The 21566-nt window shown below is 41.1% G+C and overlaps 1 protein-coding gene and 1 long non-coding RNA gene across 13 annotated transcripts in view; one reads left to right on the forward strand and one right to left on the reverse strand.

The window, feature by feature from the left end:
• Positions 1-21566, reverse strand: part of PPP1R9A (protein phosphatase 1 regulatory subunit 9A) — a 256192-nt gene that overhangs the window by 136477 nt on the left and 98149 nt on the right. The gene's annotated exons all lie outside the window — the stretch shown is intronic.
• LOC109285793 (uncharacterized) overlaps positions 1-21566 on the forward strand; it is a 41037-nt gene that overhangs the window by 3964 nt on the left and 15507 nt on the right. The window contains exons 1-2 of one of the 2 annotated variants that reach the window (XR_002093637.2): positions 13312-13508; positions 19489-19671. This is a non-coding gene — a long non-coding RNA (uncharacterized LOC109285793). Of the gene's footprint in view, positions 1-13311; positions 13509-19488; positions 19672-21566 lie in introns of those variants that run through there. The other variant, XR_002093638.2, reaches the window with a different exon arrangement.

Here is a 21566-nt window from a genome sequence, read left to right on the forward strand (position 1 = left end):
ACTTGCTATAGCCACAGAGATCACTTTAAAATACTGAACTATTTACAAAACAAGAATTAGTGAGCAATTAATTTTGAACAACAAAAACAAACAGCATTTTTTTTAAGTATTAGAAATTTATTTACAAATTTTAAAAGAAGAAATGTTGTGGGGAGTTAAAATCAAAGCTTCAAGCACTATGACTGTTTAAGATTGGGTTAATAAAATAATATATTATAGTTGTTGGCAAAGGCTGTCCCTTTGAAAATTACCATCTTATGTCTTATGGTGAAATTGTTGTGTTCTGTTTTACAGACATTCGGTATACTAGTGTCATTGCTTGGATATGCAAACAAACAAAGGCAGAAGCTAAGAGGATTAAAGGAAAAGGTGTTGTCATACAGTGAAAAAATTGCTGTATTTAGTAAACATCTTTACATTTGAAAGTGTAATACAGCATTTTCAGGGCAAGATCACTAGCCACTTACTTCACAATGTGGATTTAACCCTCCCTTCACTGCACCTGCAGGCAAAATTCATTTTGGTTGACTGCATTTTTTTCTAATGGTAGTTTTACATTCTCATTCTTCATTTTAGTGCAATGAATTGCATCCTGTTAAAATGTAAAGCTACCTAGAGTAGGCAAAAGAATGCTTATCCATTAAGCATTCATACCAAGTGTATTACATTACAGTTAATCACATCAATGCTTCAAAAATCAGACAGCTTTCTATTTCCAGAGAAGTTTAGCCTCCTAATGCCTCCTAATATGGTAGGCAGGGCAACAGAGATTGCAATCCAATCCAAAAGCAGGGGTTTATCCAAGCTGGCTGTGTAACTCGTTCTGAAATACAAGCTGTAAGTATAATTAAAAAAATGGTACTGACTGGATAGCAATAGAAGGTAACATGGGTGTGGGTGCACGCTGTTCAGCTGTATGAACAGACAAAGAGATAAAGAAGATTATAGGCTAATTCAGTATTAATGATAGATGTACTGATTCTTCACAAAAGTAATGTAGCAAGGTTCAGATTCATTAAAATAAATCTCAAGTGACTAAAATCAACAGTTGTTTTCCTTATTTTATAACTCATCAAGCCTGATACTGCTGCTCCCTCTGATTTCAATAGAAAACCCTTCACTGACTACAGTGAGAACGGAACAGAGTCCATCAACAACTTATTTTATGACCTGCTACTGAGCCTTCTGTGTAGAGGTATACACTTCAACCTGCAATAAGTTTTTGATAGCAGGAAGTCCCTACACCATTCCAACTTAAAATTGCTAACACGGTTTTGCTAAAGCCAAACCATTCTGAACAAATCACAAGTAGGACAAATAACGACAAACCAACCTGATATCTTTCTTTAACATGGTAACTAATTTGGTGAATGAGGGGAATGCAGAGGGGTATAATATACCTGGACTTTATTAAGACTCTTGACATTGATCAACGGGACATGTTCATAAGTAAATTGGGAAAATATGGACTAGACAGAATCACCATTAGCTGGATATACAATTGGTTGAATTATCCCAAGCAAAGACTGTAACTATGAATGAATCCATATTAGCAAGGCAGGGGCTCTCAAATGTGGTTCCAGAGGGGTCTGGTTCTGGGTCTGGGACTGTTTAACATTTCTGTTAGTGTTCTGGATCCAGGGATAGAGAATTTCCTGATCAAGTTTACAGATGACACAAACTCTTTGTAGGGATACAGATTCTTTGTAGGATAGAATGAGACAAAATGATCTTTACACAGTTGAGAGCTAGCCCAACATAGAATGAAATTCGGCAACAAATTGCAGGTGTTATACCTTGTCAAATGCACACGTACAAAATGGAGGATCACTGGCTAGGTAGCAGCACTGCCAAAAAGAATTTGAGGGTTATGGTGGATCACAAACTCAACAATGAGTCAGCAGTGTGATGCTAAAAAATCAAACTGCTATTTTGGGCTGTATTAACGTAAATAATGCATGTAAAACACAGGAGTTGATAGCATAACTCTTCTTGGTCCTAGTTAAGTCCCAGGCTATAGTATCATGTCCAGTTCTAGGCCCTGCAAATTACGGAGGATGTAGAGAAGAAAGTGACAAAGACAATATGGGGGCAGGGCTGCAAGTCAAATCAGGAAAGATTGAGAGAACAGTATATTTGGTTTGGGGAAAAAGAGATTAAGGGCAGACATAATAACAGTTTTCAAGCATTTGAAAGGTTTTAAAAAGAACAGTTAGAATAACTGGTCTCCCTTGCTACAGAGTACAGAACAGGACAAAAAAAAGGGATTTTGAATGTAGCAAAGCAGATTTATCCTATATCTCAGGAAAAAAAAAACTCCCTACCTGTAAAAGGACCAGGACAGCGGAGCAAGCTGCATGCAGAAGATGCAGAATCTCTCTCATTAGAGGTTTTCAAGAACAGGATGGATAAATATCTACCCGGAATAGAACAGCTCATCCTGCATCTATGCAGGAAATGAGGTTAGATGACCCTTGAGGTCCTTCCCAGTCCCATGATTATATGATTCATCTGTTAACATTTGTCCATTTCTTATTTACAAGTTAGTACCATCCATCATAAAGTCATTGAAGACAAGTATGCCCCCTACACCAATATTTTTGTGCTGAAGGTGAAGCTCTGCCAAGCATCAGGCACAGCATTCTCTACATTGTGTCCAAGATTAAGGCATACTCTTCCAAAAGAGAGAAAATTTATGGTTTTTTAGAGTTCAGCAAAAAACCCCAAACAAACCTGAACTTTACTCAAAAACCTGCATAATACAATGAAGCTAAGAGTGAGTGAGGGAGAAGAGGAGAAAGAAAGAAAAAAAAGAAAGAAAAATGCAAGCTAATCAAGCAGCTGAATTCTAGAATCTAAGAGCACAATTTCTCCATTTCAAATAATGTGTGCTTTTTGCAATTTATAATTAATATTTTCTGTACATGCAAAACTAAAAAGTGCCATATAAAATACCTAAAATGATGTTTTATATAAGAGTAGTTTTGGAGGTAAAAAGAGAAAGGAAGCTTTAGGAATATTTTAAAGGAAGTTTAACAAAGGCTGATGCAAAAGGAAGGGAGGTAAAAAAAAAACCCATTTTCTCTACAAACAGTGGTCAAATGGTCTACCTTTCAGTAATTAGGGTTCAGAATTTTGGAACAAAGCTTTACACCCGAGAAAGTTACATACTGTACTTCAGGTTTATGGGGTGATTAGCTACAATAATGATAAAAGGAATACCAGTGAAGCACAAAAGTAAATGGTTACCATCCAGAATTACACATTACATGGTTCAAAAGATAACTTTGTTTAAAAAAAGATTAGATAAACACTGTTCTATCACATCTTCCCTCACTTCACTGATTTTTCCTGCCATGGAACCTGTCAGCTGATAAATAATAACCAACCACTTGAATACTAATATGCATTCTAGCATTCCCAGGAAAACTTTGACAAGGGCTAGTGGCTGAGAGGAATGCAATAGAGTATCCTCCTCCCTGTGGGCTGCTTCACAGGGGAGCAGCATGATACACTTTAAGTGTACCATGTGTACTCTACATTCTCCCCTACATAAGCTGAAAATGCTAGGTTGAGGGTCACTGCTGTTAGAGAGAGCTGTCCTCCATACTGTTCCTCATATCAGAGACAGACAAACTCTATGTTGTTTTTCTACGATGCAAAATGGCCATCAATGTTTCTTTCATCCTTTGCCAATGCCAGGTAGTAGGAAAGTAGAGGACCCCACTATCTCCAAGTGTTGGTATGAGTGTGACTTAAAGAAGAAACCATGAAAGTGAGGTAAATAAACTGTTTTGCCAGAGAGAAGATGATACAAGTCTAATGGCTTTGAGGGAAATAGGGTCAAGATTCAGCTTGCATTTACTCTTGTCACCAGGGATCCAGGTTTTCCATGGGAAAATGGAGTAAACCATGTATTTTACCTTTTTACCAGGGGGAAGCACAGATTTCTTGTTTTACCAGAGAAACCTGCAGATATTACAGATTTGCAATGAGCTCCCTGAGGGCTGGCACAGTTCCAGACTGCAAGGAGCTGGGAGGGAGGAGGAGGGTGGTGAGACAGGGGACACCACGTGCATGTACATGCACATGGTCCCAGGCAGTCCGGAGAGCAACTCCCACAGGTAAGTAGGGGGGAAGGAGGGGAGAGAGAGACTGAGGCCCGCATAGGGAGGGAAGGAGCTGGGCAGAACAGGGGCTGGGGCTGCTGCTCAGCCAGGCAGTGCATGGGGTTTGGGGACATAACGTGTGGCTGCAGGGCCCCATTGGGAAGTGGGGAGTGGGATGGGGCCCCAGGCAGCTAATCTGGGGATGGAGGGGTTGGGGCCGGCTCCCTGATGCAGCACGCACTCCCAAGAGGGGCCGGGGAGTCCCACACCTCCCAGATCTGTGTGTGGGGCAAGCACAGGCTGCAGGCTAGGGCTCCTGCCCTGCTGCCTTCCCCTTGGGCCTCCGCAGCCTGGCAGGTATGACCTGGTGTGGCAGAGTACAGTGGAGCCGTGCAGAGAAGCTGCTCACTGCTGCAAGCTCTGCGCTACCCTGGCGATGCACCTCCTCTGTGCAGGGCGGCTGTGAGGCGCACAACCCCGTGCCACTGCCCTCACTGCAACCGCGTGCACAAGGGGCACATCGCCAGGGGAGCGCAGAGCTCACAGTGGCGAGCAGCTTCTCCACATGGCCCCACTGTTCCCTGCCATGCTGGGTTGTGCCTGTCAGGCTGCAGAGGTCCCAGGGAAGTGCAGCATGGTGGGAGCCTGCAGCCTGCACCTGCCCTGCGTACAGATCTTAGGGGCGCAGGTCGCCCCACCTGCCTCAGGAGTGTACACTGTGGCAGGGGGCCAGCCCCCCACCCCTGCAACAAGGGGGAGCAGAGACAGGGGGCTGTGGACCAGGATCCATACCCCTGGCAGCTGGGGGCTCCCTTTGGCAGGGCTGGGGGAGCAGGGGCTGTGGGTGGGGGGTGAGGGGCACAAGCAGGGCGGGGGGAGCTGGGGGAGCCTTTAATTTTAATCACGGATTTTGGGGGTTTATTAGAGACTTTGCAATTTTTTAATCAGATAATTTGCGATGTTATATCAGGGAAAACCAGGATCCCTGCTCATCACTTCCCTTTTTCTGGCACTGTGTAGTCTCTTATCAAGGAAGTAAGAGAGTGTGCAGCTGGTAAGCTGTAGCCATAGGAAGAGCAGTCTTCTGGTCTTCATGAGCTCTATATCTCGGCCCTCTCTGATCAGCTCTTACTTCAGAGTGGCTCCGTAAGGAATATCTTTCCTTGCCTTTCTGAGTCAGAAATACCTTAAGACGGTCCATAAAAATCCAATGACACTTGACTACAGTGGGGCATGGCAACAGGTAAATATCACCACCTAGCTCAATTTTCATCTAAATTATTACAGGCAATGCTTGAAATATGTGGGCCCACTGCAGTCAGTGCCACATCCGGGCTGCACTGCAGACAGACATATGGCCAAGTCCATCATTGACCTCTGAGGCCTGCTTGTCTCTCTGAACTTGTCTTCCAGATATACATCCTTCACCTGCTTGAGAGAAAAATAACTGAGGCCTGAGACAGTTAAACCCTTTTATAAAGAGAAAAGATAAGAAGGCGGCTTAGTTTTCTGTCTTTTCCAGCTAGTTAGGAGGACCTTTCACCCATTTTTCTGGATTTGTAAATGCCAAGAAAGAACAATATTTGCCATTTGCAGGCATCTGGGATTCTCTGTACCCTACTAGTTGGGGAAAAAGCAGGAATATTCAATGGAGTATAATTTAGTTGTTTCACTGGCTGAAGCATATCATATACAATTGACTATATGCTGTTGTTCACAGTAATAGTATTCGGCTTAGAAACAGCTGTTTATTTCTGTTTAAAGTAGAACAGAAACCATTAAGCATCAGCTGGACCCCTGCCAGGTAACAAACTGAAATGGACCTCATCTTTGTAAGGTTATAAGCCTAACACAGTAGGTATTTCAATGGCTCTAATATTAAGAGTTACTTTAACACACTTATTGGAATACATATGTGAAGACTCCTCCTACCAATTTTATGACATGTTATGGAAACTACAGTTTATTATTATATTATTGACAGAAAAAGAATTATGTAACAAAAGACTATGAATCTTGATTAAATTGAAAGGACCATAAGTACAGTCAGCCAGATGGAGAAAGCTAACAGCATATCTTGACAAATGCTTGCTACAACAAATATAATTTGTATGGCTATAAGCTAATATTTCTTTAAATTCCTGAGTCAGAAAAAATGTGCCTGAAAAAAGTGCTATAATCATTAGTCTTTACAGTACCATTTTGATTGTGGCTTCAAGGCATTCTGTCAAGGTTGAAAGGCTGATATTTTTTAAATGAAAAACAAGCAGAAAAAGCCTTTTAGATAGAGCAAGCCTTCTTTATATATCCCACAGTAGTAAGACTAAAGGTTTAAAATAATTCTTTACAAAACTCCTTTAATATTATTACCAAAATATGACACTAGCTCAGGAGAACAAAAAATAAAGCTATGCTCTGCTGTAGGGACTGTGTGACAAAAATGGTTGGTACCTAGAGCATGCAACTCCTTGTTGTTATTCACAAATAAGAAAAACAATTAAGAATTAATCCACTGTTGTGGATGGAGGAAATGGAAGGAGTTCAAGATAGGGGAAAAAAAGATTTGTATGTGAGATCAAGAGTCTGATAACTCAGTAAAACTTTAACCTGGAATGTTATCTGTTAAAGATTCACAGCCTGAGAAAACTAGAAGCAGAAGTACGTTCATCGGGTAGCAAATGCTATTATAATAACTGACAAATACAAAAAGACTGTTCTATTGAACTGAAACACAGGTATTTGCATGACACTTCTTAATTCAGACTGAAATTACACACATTTAGATTCTTTGGACTTAATTAAGACTAGACTCTGTGGAATTTAAATGGCACAGTCAGCAATTTTTATCCACCATTTTCATTCTAAACAATAGCCTCCACCTCTTAAGAAGAGATTTTTTTTGTTTGTTATTTATCATTCCAGATCAGGAGGTCTATTTACACGCGTAAAAGTGTTCTTAGAGATAAGCCTTTGCTGGGTCTCTTTGGGCATAAATGTCCACCCAATATCATTATCAAACATTATCAACAGAAGAAGAAGGGATGTTTTACATGCATAATAACAAACAATATACACGACATGTATCCAAATCAATGCTAGAGCTTTGTAAAGACCTTTGGTATTTTGCTGTAGTGATGCAAAACGGAGGTGCTAACAAAGGTAATTAGTTTACCATTAGCAGTCTAACCTAGAGAAAGTCCATGTATAGCTCTGTTTGCAGGAGCATATCTAAGAGAAAAATGGAATTGAGTTATTATTCCCACCCTCCGGAGATGAATTAATGTACTGATTTATATTACTGGCAGATTATGACCCTACGATATCACCACTGTTGTGCTGGCCAGTAGGTCCTACTTACAAAACTATTTACAGTAAAACATGCTCACTGACCCCCCAAAAAAATGTTCTCCATGAGAACAGCCAGCTAGAACTCAGCCCACTTTGTCTTTTTTGTCACAATATACAGATTTGGGGGGGCTATTTTAATATCATAACCACAACATTAGGAAGCCTGTACAATATGGCATCACCCTATCCAATTTTATCTAATACTAGCAAATTGCCCATCAAGAATGACGGGGGGGAGGGGTGGGGGGGGACACAGAGGCCTGCATCTCTTCCCACCCCCCACCTCAGGCTGGGGCTGGGGCTGGGGAGGGAGCCACTCCCTGCTTCCCCCCACCCCTGCCATTTGGGGCCAGGGCCGGGGCGTGGGCTGTTCCCCCATCCCCCCACTTCTTCAGGCTAGGGCTAGGGCCTGGGCTGCTCCCCGTTTTCCCCCCCACACCACTTTGGGTGTAGCCACCAAAGTGCCACCCCCTCCCCTTCCTGCTCCCCTTTCTCCCCTGTTCTCCGCTGCCTCCCCTCCCTGCTGGCTGTTGTGGGGGTGGGAGGGTGTCAGCCCCTGGCTCCAAGGAGCAGACCCCCCGCTGCCTTCCCTCTGTTATGACGGCAGTTCGGTCCCCATTGTTCCCCCCTGTCTCTAAGGAGCAGGGGAGGGAGGCGAGGCCAGCTCTGCTGACCTCACCCCCCCCTTCCCCTCTAGCCTCTCAGTCTCCACTGTCATGGCAGTGCTCTGTTGTCTGTCCCTGTCTGTGTAGGGCACTCTGATTAGCTGCCAAGACAGCCAATCAGAGCATGAATAAAGCATTATGGACAGACAGACAAACTTAGGCTTTTATAATACTAGAATTTTATACCGAACAACCAAACCATTTCTCCCACTTAGATATAGCCCAGTTGTATATAGATTTCATAGATATTAGGGGCTGGAAGGGACCTTGTGAGATCATCATATCCAGTCCCCCCACCACAGGCAGGAAGTCATCTGGGATCAAGTGATCCCAGCAAGAAAAATATCCAGACGTTTTTGAAAGGGTCCAGAGTAAGTGCTTGGACCACCTCTGGGGGGAGTCTGCTCCAGACCCTGGACACACGCACTGTAAATAACTTTTTCCTTACATCTAGTCTAAATTGGCCTTCCTGGAGCTTGTGGCCATTAGACTTTGTTATCCCTTGGAGAGCTCTGGTGAACAGCTCTTCTCCCAGGTCCTGAGGTACCCCTCTTATATAATTGTAGGCTGCTACCAAGTCACCCCTGAGCCTTCTCTTTTCCAGACTCAGGAGTCCCAAATCCCTCAGCCTCTTCTCGTATGGCCTGCCTGCCCTCCAGGCATTGGATCATACGAGTGACTCTTCTCTGGACTTTCTCAAGCTTTTCCACATCCCTCCTGAAGTGGGGGGCCCAAAACTGGACACAGTACTCCAGCTGCTGCCTCACCAAGGCCAAGTAAAGCAGGAGGATGATGTCCCTGGTTTTGCTTGAGATGCATTGGTGGATGCACGCCAGAATTTGCTTTGCCAGCCACAGCATCACATTGGTGACTCATATTCATTTTGTGGTCAATCATTGCTGTATATACTATGATACGTTGTTAGACTATAGAGGTTGCCATTTTTATAACAATTAAAGATCCCTGAAAACATTTTGAAACTTAAAATCAATTTGATTATGCTATATTTTAGCTCACTTAGCAAAGTTATAAACATTTTTGAAAATCAAGTCCTAAATATTATTCTGCATTATTTTATTGCATAGGCCTCCTAAAAAGTACATAAAGGAGTTCCTTCCGTAAGCTTAAAAGCCCATCTCTCATAAGGGGCAGCTATCAAAATCAGTTTCATGTTCTAGCTTCTAAAATAAAACAGTGTTACTATTTTCCTTAGCATAACTCAGAAAACAAAACACAATACAAATAAGCAGTACTTGATGTTATGCCCTTATTCCATCTGAACTATCTAGCAGAAAGCAGATTTATGAAAAAGCCTGAATTTGTTTTCATGCTGTAAACTTTAAGAGTTATAAAACAGTTACATTTTCATTTAAAGAAATTTAAATGAGTTATATTTTCAAATCAATGCACAGCATCGGTATTATTCTGTTTGCACAATATATATGGGGTGCTCAATAAAAAAGTCTTTTCATGCTCAAAATCAGTATTTACGTAGGGACAAATGTATTTTCTTGCCAAACTTTCCTGCCCAAAGACTAGATTAACTCATGATTTATGCTGGTTTCTGCCAATATAAACCATAAATCAGAACATCCAGCAGCACAGTTCTTCCACTGTGGAGCACAAGCAAGCAAAAGAATGGGTAGAGTTGGCTATCAAAGGGGTGTTGGCAGGGGCAGCCAATGGATGCTTGATTTAGTGCTTCTATCCTGCAACCTCTGCCAACAGTGTTCCTATGGAGTCTACAGACAGAATTAATTTTGGCCCTGTACAACAGAACATTGAGTGATGCCAATGAGAACAAATGGCACCAAAAGATGTAACCAAGAAGAGTCTCCTTGTAACCAACCAAGTTAAATTTAGTTTCAAATTTAAATTCAGTTTGAAATTTGTCTCTCAAGAAAAAGCAACACTGTGAATGTAGTACAAAGAGCACACTAAGCAGAAATATTGTTTCAAATATTATAAACAATGAAAAAGAACAGGAAATGTGAATCACAGGCACTGCTTAGGAAATCTAATAATCTAAAAAAATTATTAAATAAACCTGGCTTTTAATTTTATAACTATAATTTCTTTGCCACTTTTCACTTCAGTATTAATAAAAAATAAAAATAAATAAATCAGACACTATATTCAACATTTTGCCTGCACTCACGAACATTTCAGAGGAAGGAGATCTAATTCTGCTTTAGGCCTCTAGGCATTATTGTTAGGGGGTCAACTTAAATTGCAGACAAACTAAACACTTTTTGCAGTTCAGTCATAGTGTAGATTTCAAATCCAGCAGATATTTTGGGGATGTGCTCATCATACACAATATACAACAAAGTTATATGTAGAGTTGTACAAAAAATTATAAATACTAATTTATGCTTATCTTAATAAAAACAATCCACAAAGATAGGTGCCTATGCCTTGGAAAAGGGGGCAGCTGCAATCTTGCATGCAGCTGGAGCCAGGTGGAGAGGCCCTTGGTGGAGCAACTGCTGCCCTTCATGCCACCCGACCAGCTGGCACCTTTCCCCTGCCCTCCCACCACCCACAAGGTGGGCTGCAAAGCCAGGCCACAGTGGCAGCAAGGACCACTGGTTCCTACAGGGGAGCCACTTTTTTTTTAATTCAGTTTTTTATTTAAGTTGATTTCATGGACAATCCCATATTTCATCTTCCACAAATGCCACAGAATTGCAAATTGAGTAGACCCTTAATTAGTGTAGTGTACATGTTGAATAATAAAATATGAGGTGAACACCGTTTACCATTGACTCACATTTACTTGTCTGCCCTGAAAAGTTCATTTAGGATTCTACCAGAGAACCACATCAAATTTTCTCCAGCATAAGTAATTTTCTAGTTTAGATTCTGTAGGGCTGTACAGCCACAGGTTTTCATGAACAAATTAACAGATGGAATGATTTTTGCTGGATCCTCAGATGGCGAGAAGCCTCTATCCAGTTGCTGGATAATGGAAGGCTGTATCCATTTCTTACCCACTTCTGCCAGATCCACCTTACAGTATTATTCTAATATTACAAATTAGGCAGGAGTCAATTTCTCTGCCACAGAACCCCCGGGCTAGGGACAGATATTCAAAAAGCCCAAGCCTGAATTGCTTCAACCTTTGCAGGTTAGTCTAACCCAGTTAGGCTGAACCGGTTTCCCACCACACAGACATCTCACAGTAGCTCTGACTAGAAGCCAGGGGGTGCTAGAGCAATCTTCTACAATGGTGAGCTGAGGGGGGCATGGCCAGACCCCAGCAGGATGTTCTGATTAGGGAGGGGTTCTCTCCCCCTCCCCCCATCACTGCTCCTGACCAGTGAGAGAGCCAGCACAGCAGGGAGTTGACAACAGAGAATTTAGCAGCCCATCAAGAAAACAAAAGTCTCTCTTATTAGTTCAAGCTCTGCTTAAACAGCTTTTTCCAAGGAAGGAATGGAGGGATGTTACCAGCTGACTTGTTGATTAGCTCCAAAAAGCCCTAAGCAGACACTGTTCTGCCTGCCTTTGTCCTGTCTACCTTACACCGACACCTCTCAGTATTAGCTAGCATACCAAATGCTGCTTACAGTCCATGCTGTGCCAGAGAGGAGGGAGAGAATCCCCGTTTGAGCAGGCAGGGGTGAGGGGGAGCAAGGGGAAGCCAGGCAGAGAGGCAGGGCCAGCCCTGCTGTGAAGCAGAGAGCCCCGCCCAGAGCTGCAAAGCATCTGGGATGCTGAGGGACTCTGGATTAAGTTAAAGCAGGAAGGGTTCTAGGACAGACATTGTATAAATCGGTTTGACCCAAATCAGTTAAGGCTGATACTACATTCAACCAGGTTTATCTCAAACCGGTTTCAGCCATTTTCAAAATGGTTTATGTGCACTAAGCTTCTGTTCTGTTACAGATTTAAACCAGTTTCTGATCACTTAAATCAGTTTATGTGTAATGTCTGTCCCTAGCCCCTATGCACAATTTCATCATTTTCAGTTGCCCAGGAGTCCATTTCTCTACCATAAAAGCCCCTGGGCAACACAGAATGACGAAATTGGACATATCCCTTGAAAATAAGGTGTTGAAAGCCTTGAGGCCCTGTGGAATAAAAGATGCAGAAATAAATTTTGGTGAGGGAGCTTTTAGTTTTGACAGCCATTGCTGAAGGAAGGGTTTTAGTTGTACCCTAACGGATATGTGAAAGGTGAAAAGAAAGATGAAAGTTGAAATAATCTAGTTTGGCAGGTAGAAAGTCTGAGAGCAAGCTAAAAAGAGTCAACTAAAAGGGGCAAAAGAATTGTATGGTACTTTTAATTCTATGTCAAATATGCAGACAAAACAAGTGGGTTTTTTAATTCTAAAACAAACACAGTATTGTCAATTAATCTGGACTCCCTTTACAATCTGATCAAGGGCCAGATTTCACCTAAATTGTGAGCAGGTGCACAATGTGAAGGAAGGGTGCAAGGAACTTTCCCCATCACCTTACACAGCCTTTGCAAAGGCAAAGCATAGCTGCAATTAAGGAACTCAACTCCAGGATTCATAAGGGCTCCTTTATCTGTTTGCCCAGTGACGCAAAGCATCTCATAAAGTATATGAAAATAGCAGGACTACTCTTCTATACCCCTGCACAGTGGCTTGTGGAGTGGGACTGGTGTGCTAATGAGGAGCAGGTGGAACGGAAGGCAGTATTCCCTAAAGGTCTAGGAGCAGACACACTTCCATGCAGATTGTGGAATTAATTTCAGGGAGGCATATATCTCCTCATATTCCCCCCCAAGACAATGAAGCTCCACACTACTCCTTCCCTGAGGCTCTTCCTTAAAGGCACAATCTGAACTCTAAATACACTGATTTAAATATTGTACTTCTTCACAATTATAAGCATTACACAATTTAAACTTCTATAAACATCCAAATAAATATTGTTACCTTTTTTTGATGCTATCATCAAGTAAACACTGATAAGTAAAAATATTGTGACAATCATGCAGTGTGAAAGTTACAGGTTACTTTTAAAAGGTTTGCATTTCACATCCTGTCATAAGCATAAAAGAAAACAAGTAACCCATTATGTTAAAAGACAATTAGTAACTTGGATACAAAATCACTATTGAAAACAATACTATGAATGATTAAACAGCCAAATGGACGGCATTATCTGAAGGCCCAGCCTTCAAAAGTCAAATGACTTTTGAACAACTGGGTTCATGCTGGTTTGGAGCAACCATTTTGCCTGTCTGGCCCACACAGAAAAGCTGCAGCAGCAAGAGACACAGACATTACAATCTCATCACTTTCAACAGCAAATAGAAACATGGGATCTTAAACATGCATTTCTAATTTGAACAACACAATCAATAGCTTTTCTATTTTCCATTTTTTCCAAAGGATGAAATGAGTAGGTATGCAGTTTTATTACATGTTTAAATTCCTCTACAAGACTAAAACGCAACAGAGGATTGTTCTGTTTTATTCTTCATTAATACTATGAAGTATATTGGCAATTATCTTGAAATAATGTTTGTTAATTTATTTCTGCTGGCAAATCAGTAGAAGGTGCTGGTTTAAAATGGTTTATGTGGGTTTTCACAGAATCTTTAAAACGTCTCTTTTTTCTGCTAAAATATCTTTCTGACAGAATATCAAAGGTACTTAATAGTCTGTTCTGCCATCAAAAGGTAAATTTATAACATTAGGAAAACACAGCTTTGAAGTTTAAATACCTAATTTTTCTTACATTCCTCCATGAAAAATCTGGGTAGGCAAAACATGCTCTCCCTTATTTCCCATGTAATCTTTCCTTGGGCAAAATGAAATCAGTACTTCACTATAACTACCAAGGAAAGAGTGTAGCTCTAACACTACACTTGTAACTGTTTAATGGACATTTGGGAATATTTAAATATGTCTATTATTCTCTCTCTCAAATGTACACACACACACCTTTATCACATATATGTTTTAAGGAATTCATTAAAGTAAGACTGCCTGATCTCATAGCACCATTATGATTCTTCATAAAAACATAAAAATTTCCATACTGGGACAGACAATGATATAACCCAGTATCCTGTCTCTGACAATGGCAGTTATCGATGCTTTAGAGGAAGAGCATATGAACAGGGCATATCTAGAGTGAAGTATCACCTCATACCCTCACAGGCATCCAGTATCATTGGTTAAAAGATGCCATAAGATACATCCCTGACTGTTCTGCTAATAGCTATTAATGGATCTATCACAGAATTTGTAAGATTTAACAGCTAAATATGTATTTAGGAACATATTCATGAGATAGTCAATGGTGTGGTAACTTGATCAGTTCTTAGAAAGTGCATTCTTAAGAATAAAAAGATATGGCTGACTCATTGTGGATATAACCTGGACAAATCAATTCCAAGTGTTAAATATAATGTTAACCGTTAGTTGAATATAACAGATTATTTTAACTTTCTAAAATGTATTACTATTTTAATATAACCATAATAAATGCTTTTAAATCTTGGTTTAATCTAGTGGTAGCAACAGGCACAAACAGCTATGTGTATAGCTGCCATGTGCTCTATATCCCTCACCGAACAGAGATATTGCCAGGAGTCACAAAAATTGGATGTTCTTAAATGCCATTACAGTCTGTGAAAAGAGTTGGAAATGAAAGGAAAATTCAGGCCAGAAATAACATTTTTGTTCTTTCTTATTCTTCTGGTCAATTTGTGTCACAATTCAAAAATGTTATTTAAAAGAGAAATGCATATTATTGTTGTTTTTTTTTTTTTATCTGAGTGAGAATAGTCATAGATCTTTTCTCATGGGTGTCTACTTAGATAAGCATAGACCACAAACCAAATGCAGGAATCACAGGGAAGAGCAGATTATGAAACTCCCACATATTTGGCAAACTAGCAGTTTTTGACAGAAGGAAAAAGGATATGTAAATACATGCAATAACACTTCCAGACATGTGCATGCTCACTCTTTTTTATTTAAAGAAGTGTGGTCTCATCACTTATGGTACACATCTCTTGGCGTTCAGATTTAAATAGCTTTGTTAATATTTCCCCCTCTTCCCTCAAAAAGAGAAGGAGATTAAATATATCAGTATTCGGCCTAATTAGAACAAATGAACATCTAGTGTGCTCAATCTCCTATGAGGTTCCATGCTAAAAAATATTTCCAAAAAGGGAATTTATATTGCACTCTTGAAAATTGGATCCGAGTAATATGGGCCAGTCAGAAGGGCTCAACTGGTGTCTGGCTGCTTAGAATGCTGCTGCAGGGCCAGAAGGGGGCTAGAGAACTCTAGAATGACACAGGGCCCTGGTCCATCTCTGAGCCCAGGAGATCTGTAGTTTGAAGAGGGACTGAATTATTAGCTGGTTTCACAGCAGAAAAACACCAATAGTATTGAGTCAAAGAAAATACCATGCTAGCCTAGCAATCTTATGTATGGCTTTATTACACTGTGGAGAAAGTTTTATTGAACCCAATATATATCTTAAGCAAGAAAATGCTTATTCTTATTAGATTTTTTTACCTCAGTAACACATACTTATTTTTAAAAAGGGAAACACTTATTCTGTGCCTAAATTAGGCTGACTGCATTCTGGTAGAAACTGATTTAAGTTGTGTTTTACTATTCATTTTGTTTGTCTGAGCATGAATTAAATTAAACAGTATAATAAATGTCATCTCACCTGCCCCTTATTTTATTTTCCTATTATCCCTGTTTGCTTCTGGGCAGACAAGAGGTAGAACTACACCAACCAAGTCTTCTGGGCTAGGAACAGAAATTACACATAAACCAGTTTAAGTGATCAGAAACTGATTTAAACCTGTAACAGAACAAAAGTTCACTGCACATAAATTGCATTCAAAATGGCCCAAACCAGTTTAAGATACACCTGGTTGGATGCAGTATCAGACTTAACTGATTTAGGTCAAACGGGTTTCTGGAACTTCTGTCCCAGATTCCTTCCTGGTTCAAGTTAACTCAAGAGTCCCCCAGCATCCCAGGATGCTTTGCAGCCCAGTGGAGCAGGGGCCATCTCGCTCCTCTGCTCATTAGCCTGCTTCCTGCCTGAGTCTATCAACCCATGGGGATGAGGGAAGGAGGGCAGACAGGGGAACAGACCCCCAGACTCCCCTAGCCAGGGTCTACACAGCACATGGGGGGAGGGAAAGCTCCTGTGGTGGGCGTTTTTTGACCCTTGGCACCACTTCCCCCTCCCCAGCTGCTGTCCAGGGAGGAAGATTGCTTCAGCAGCTGCCCCAGGAGGGAGAGAGAAGGAGTCCTCCAGGATGGGTGCCTGCCCATGCAGCCCAGCATGGGGGCATGGGGGAACTCCTGCCTTGAGGGTCTTTCCCTCACCCCAGTCCAAGGTCCCTCAGCCCGGGGCAACCCCAGGAAGCTGAAGAGAATTCTTCCCCTCCCAAACCCCAAAAGCTGCTTGCCTTAGCACCTGTGAGTCTCAGACAGCCTCAGGGAACAGAGGGAAATTCTCCTGCTCCCCCACAACTGGTTTTACATCAGTTGCTGTGAGTGAGGCAAATCTGAGGGGGAGGCTTCCCCAGGTGTGCCAGCACCTGGACTGGGGGGGTCCTTAGCCCACTGTGGAGGGACAGCAGGGAGTTGGCTGGGCTGTCAATGGCCAGCAGGCTGGAAGACATGCTTTAGCACCACCTGCCTACTGGCCTGGGTCAGTGCAGGCCTCCCCCCGCCTTTTCCAATTGAAAACTAAATGTCAGTTCACTTGGTTATCAGTTCAACCTATGCAGCTTAGAGGAGGCCGCCTAATTTGAACTGATTCTGCTTTGGGATTTTTGACTGTCTGTACTTAGACCTGATGAGTTAAGTTCCTCCTGCATAGATCACTGCATAGTGGAACATGCTTTCAGCTCTAATAATGCTACTAAATTGTAGACACTCAGTATGTTTTCCTTTCTATGAACTCACGTAGCAGGGTTCTTTAAAAAAAAAAAAAAAAGACCCTACAAATGTTCCAAGGAGTTCTATAACAAACACAGTACAGACAGTCTACAATCAGACAGATTGACAAACGTGGATATGAAGACAAAATATTTTTTCTCTATCTTCTCCACATCTGCTAATCCTACTGTGGATTTCAACTGAGGAGGATGACAAAGGGAGGGACAGCTTTCTGAAGAATAAAAATATATCTTTATATCAGATGTGACAAAAGCCCATGATATAGCTGTTGATCTGGTCAAATGTGCCCTAATGGATTAAGAAATTAAACCTTTGGCTTCACTTTAAAGTGCACATCCTTGGGTTTACATTTAGATATTAATGTTTTATAAGCTCTCTTCCTTTTGACCTTTAAGTGGCAAAGAACAAAACGAAAGATGGTTTTCAGAAACAATCTAGCTCTAAGGTTTGACTTCTCTTTGGATAGCAATACTGTGTCCATGTTTGTTGTTTTTGCTTTGGAAATCCATACCTCTAACAGAAAAATATGAGCAGATACTTCAGTCTCTTAGAAAGATGACATTTTCCTTAATAATAATAATAAATGAATTAGGATGATACAAAAGTGGGGCTGGAAGGGACCTCAAAGTCATCTAGTCCAACACCCCACTCAAGGCAGGATCATCCCTGACTAAATCTCCCGTCCATTCATCCTCAACCAATTCCTCCCTGTTTGTGAGTGGCAAATTGTGAAGAGCTTCTCCCCTAGTTGGTCTCTCTACCATCTTTATACAAACACTATCCTCAATATACTCCAAAAATTCTTGTGCACTCCTGCGTTGCCCTCCCAAGAGGATGTCCTGATAATTAAAGTCCTCAACGAGAACCAAGTCCTCTGATTTGGAAGCTTCTACCAATTGTTTAAAGAAGGCTTCATCCACCTTCTCCTCCTGGTTTGGTGGCCTACCGTTCTCCCCTCTGACTTCTACCCAGAGGTTTTCAACAGGCCTACCTACCACTTCATACTGCACCTCAGAACATGTACACTGCCTTTATATATAGGGCAACACTTCCGCCTTTTCCCTTCTGCCTAGCCCTCCTGAACAAGCTATACCCATCCAGGACCACACTCCCATCAAGTGAAGTATTCCGCCACATCTCCATAATCCCAATTTCATCATAATTCTGAGATTGTACTAGGAGCTCCAACTCTTCCTGTTTGTCCCCCATGGCTGTCACATTAGTATTTAAATGCTTCAGGTATCCAACTGTCCTGTCCTCTCCTGGAGAACATTGCTAAGGCTTTTGTCATTGATTATCCATACAAAGTTTTTATCCAGGACTTTACTTATTTCTGGGATTTTATCTCTATCTACTGGTGAACCTAGTTTAAAACTCTACCCACTAGATTAGCAAGTCTGTATGCAAAGACACTCTTCCCTCTTTGTCAGTTGGATCCCATCTCTTTCCATCTTCTTGGAACACCACCCCAGGGCCAAAGAAGCCAAAGCTCTGTTGGTGATAGCTTATAGGAAGACATGTGTTCATCTGCTCCTAGCCAGACTTTGACTCTTGACTGGAAGGACGGATGAGAATTCCACCTGGGCTACCATCCCCTTCACACTTGCAACCAGTACATGCAGTTACTTTTGATCTGCTCAAGATCAGCCACTATCATTAGTGCCCATATGGATGAGCAGCATAGGATCATAGTCAGAAGACCAAATGAGTCTCAGCAACCTTTCTGTGACATCTCAGATGTGGGAACCTGTCAAGCAGCAGAACTTCCAAGCCAACAGGTCAGGCTGGCAGATGGATGTCTCCATTCCCTGCAGGAGAGAGTCACCAATCACTCATTGCTTCCTCTTGGCAGCAGTAGTCTTGATCTTCCCCCTCTCTCCTACGGATTCATAGCTTGGTCTCTCCTGACAGTGGAATAGGTGTTTAGAGTGAACCCCCACCTGACTGCTTCTCTTAATTCCTGCCTTGACTGCTTCTCCAATTTCCTAATCAATCATTTTGAAAGCCTAACTAACAGGAATTCAGTGAGAGGTGCCTCAGGAAAGACAGAGAACCTCTCATTACTAGAAAAAAGAATCTAATTACAAGCAAACTCCCAGAGAGATCCAATTTAGTAATGTAATTAAATAAATTGCTAGTTTTGCCATTTTGATTTTAAGCTGTTGTGACCGGGGGGGGGGGGGGGGGGACACGCTGGAGACATCATATGGAGCTATTGCACTACTGCTGGGACAACCTGGCAATAATCCAAGGACCCAGAATTTAGCCATAGACCAAAGTGATTGGTCAGGCCTAACCCTTAATCTGCATGGAGACAACACATACACACTCAGCAGGATTGGCACATGTAGATAAAACGGGGAACAATTAATAGATTGAAATTACCATATGCTGTGTTTTTTTCTGTTTCTAAATTCAACTCATTTGCCATTAAGGTTTCAAGCATTACTGAAGCAAAATGGATGCTATCCTTGCATTGGATTACTCTTTGACTGAGAAAGCAAAGTAACTGGAAGAAAAAGAAAGGATTACATAAATCTGACATCACAAAGCAGCCAGAAAACTTGCAGATATATACAGTCTCAAGGATTCCCAACTAGTGAAATCCTAGAACCTAGGTAAGTGCCCCTTTAAAAGTTGCCACCAGACAATATCAGAGTAAACAGACTATTCTAACTTTTATCTGAGCCTAATTTGCACAGAATGAACAATTCCAACCAGGAGATTTTATAACACTTTCAGCTCTCCTGTGAAATATGAAGTTTCATTTCCAACTAGAAGAAATTTTACAATTTTTATATTCTTCTAAGCCTGAGGAAAGTTGAGTGTGCTTCCAAATAAAGATTTTTTTTGTGCAAATATCTAGATGGTCTGATAAAAAAATATCACCTCTGCCACAAGTTCTGATTCTTTTAAAAGAAAGCATTGACCAGCTACAGATAAGGAAAACAACAGCAGACCAAGTTACATCTGTGGAGGTATCAATAACAAGACATTTTAAGAATTATCAGTGCCACATTAGTCAAAAACATACATAAACATTCAATGCTGGCTCTGACTGACCTTTCAGGTATAAACATCTGGTGGAAAAAGGCTAGGAGGAAAGCTGTTACAACCCCCCCACCCAAAAAAACCCAACCCAACATTTCCCCTAGTTTTGGAGGATAGCGCTAATGATGCCTGAAAAGGGGTAACAGTGGTTTCAAGAGTGAGGGGGTAGCGAAGAAGTCTGGAGAAAAGCCTGAACTGACACCATTCTGCAGCATCCAACAACATTTCAAAACTCCCTATGAAGTATATGCTTTGCTGGCTCAGCGAGAAGCAGAGTCTGGTCCCCCATATAAACGTTACTTTTCCCAGTTAGACCACAAAGTCCTTAGAACCTAAGGCACATACAAATAAATAACATTCACATTTAAAGATGTAGATAGGTAGCTTAGTAAATAGAGATCTTGCCAAGTCCTTTTGTTGCTCAGTTCTGCCACCTGCACAAAAAAGTTAAATTCTCCTGCAGCTATTAGCAATTCCAAAATCAAGCATACATTTTAGATGTTTGAATGCAAAGAATAGTTAATAAGAGGATTATATCATTATTCTTTTTGTCTGAACCTCAGCAGCACAAAAGTAAATGTCTGTATATACAAGTGTTTAATTCCCTCCTGTATTATTTGATACCAGGAACAGCTCCTTGTCCCTCCCTAGTCTCCTCACTCTCCCTCTTAATGATATATTTTAATAGCACAAATCAATATACATTTTCTTCACTGTAGTACAGAAACTGTTACTGTACTTTTAGTTTAGCTGGATAATCTCTCCTAATCACACAAGAAATCTGCATGCATTGTCCACTGAGGACTGGATTTATATTTTAAACACTGCTATTTCTACATTGTTCTTCTGCTTTTACTTATTCCAAGATAGGGGAATAAACGCATGCAAAAATCTGAAAGGCAACATTTTGAAGCCTATAAGAAACATTTAAAATTTAGGGTGCTGATACAAAAAAAATCAAAAATAGAAAATGCACAGTACTGCTACAAGAACATGTATGTACTTGAGCTAAAGCATATGCCACATGCAAAATGGAGTAATAATTTTTTTTCAGTTGCTTTGTCTGTTAATAATCAGTAAATACTGTGATTTTAATGCGATACATAAGATAATTTTCAAATGTGGTTAACCTAGTGAGATTACATTCTTCTTTTTGACTAGTAAGCTATCATTGTTTTATGGCTCCCATCTCACTATTTTGTTAATTCAGGAATTCAAATAGCCTCACAAGATGTGGGTTATGCTGGTGAGTTACCAAGAATTCAGTGTCATTATATGCATTGACTCTGTACTCCAAAATAGACATTGAGACTCAGGGTACCTCCAAGTGTTCAAAAAATCTGAGAGAATTCTCCCACTTTTATTCTCCTGGTAGAAAAACCTACTGGGAGAACACTGTACAAACATTACAGGAAGTAGGTGGATGCTTTGCATACAGCTAGGGCTGCTAACACCCATCAGG

This window comes from Alligator mississippiensis, chromosome 5, assembly GCF_030867095.1.
Source record: "Alligator mississippiensis isolate rAllMis1 chromosome 5, rAllMis1, whole genome shotgun sequence".
NCBI lineage: Eukaryota > Metazoa > Chordata > Crocodylia > Alligatoridae > Alligator > Alligator mississippiensis.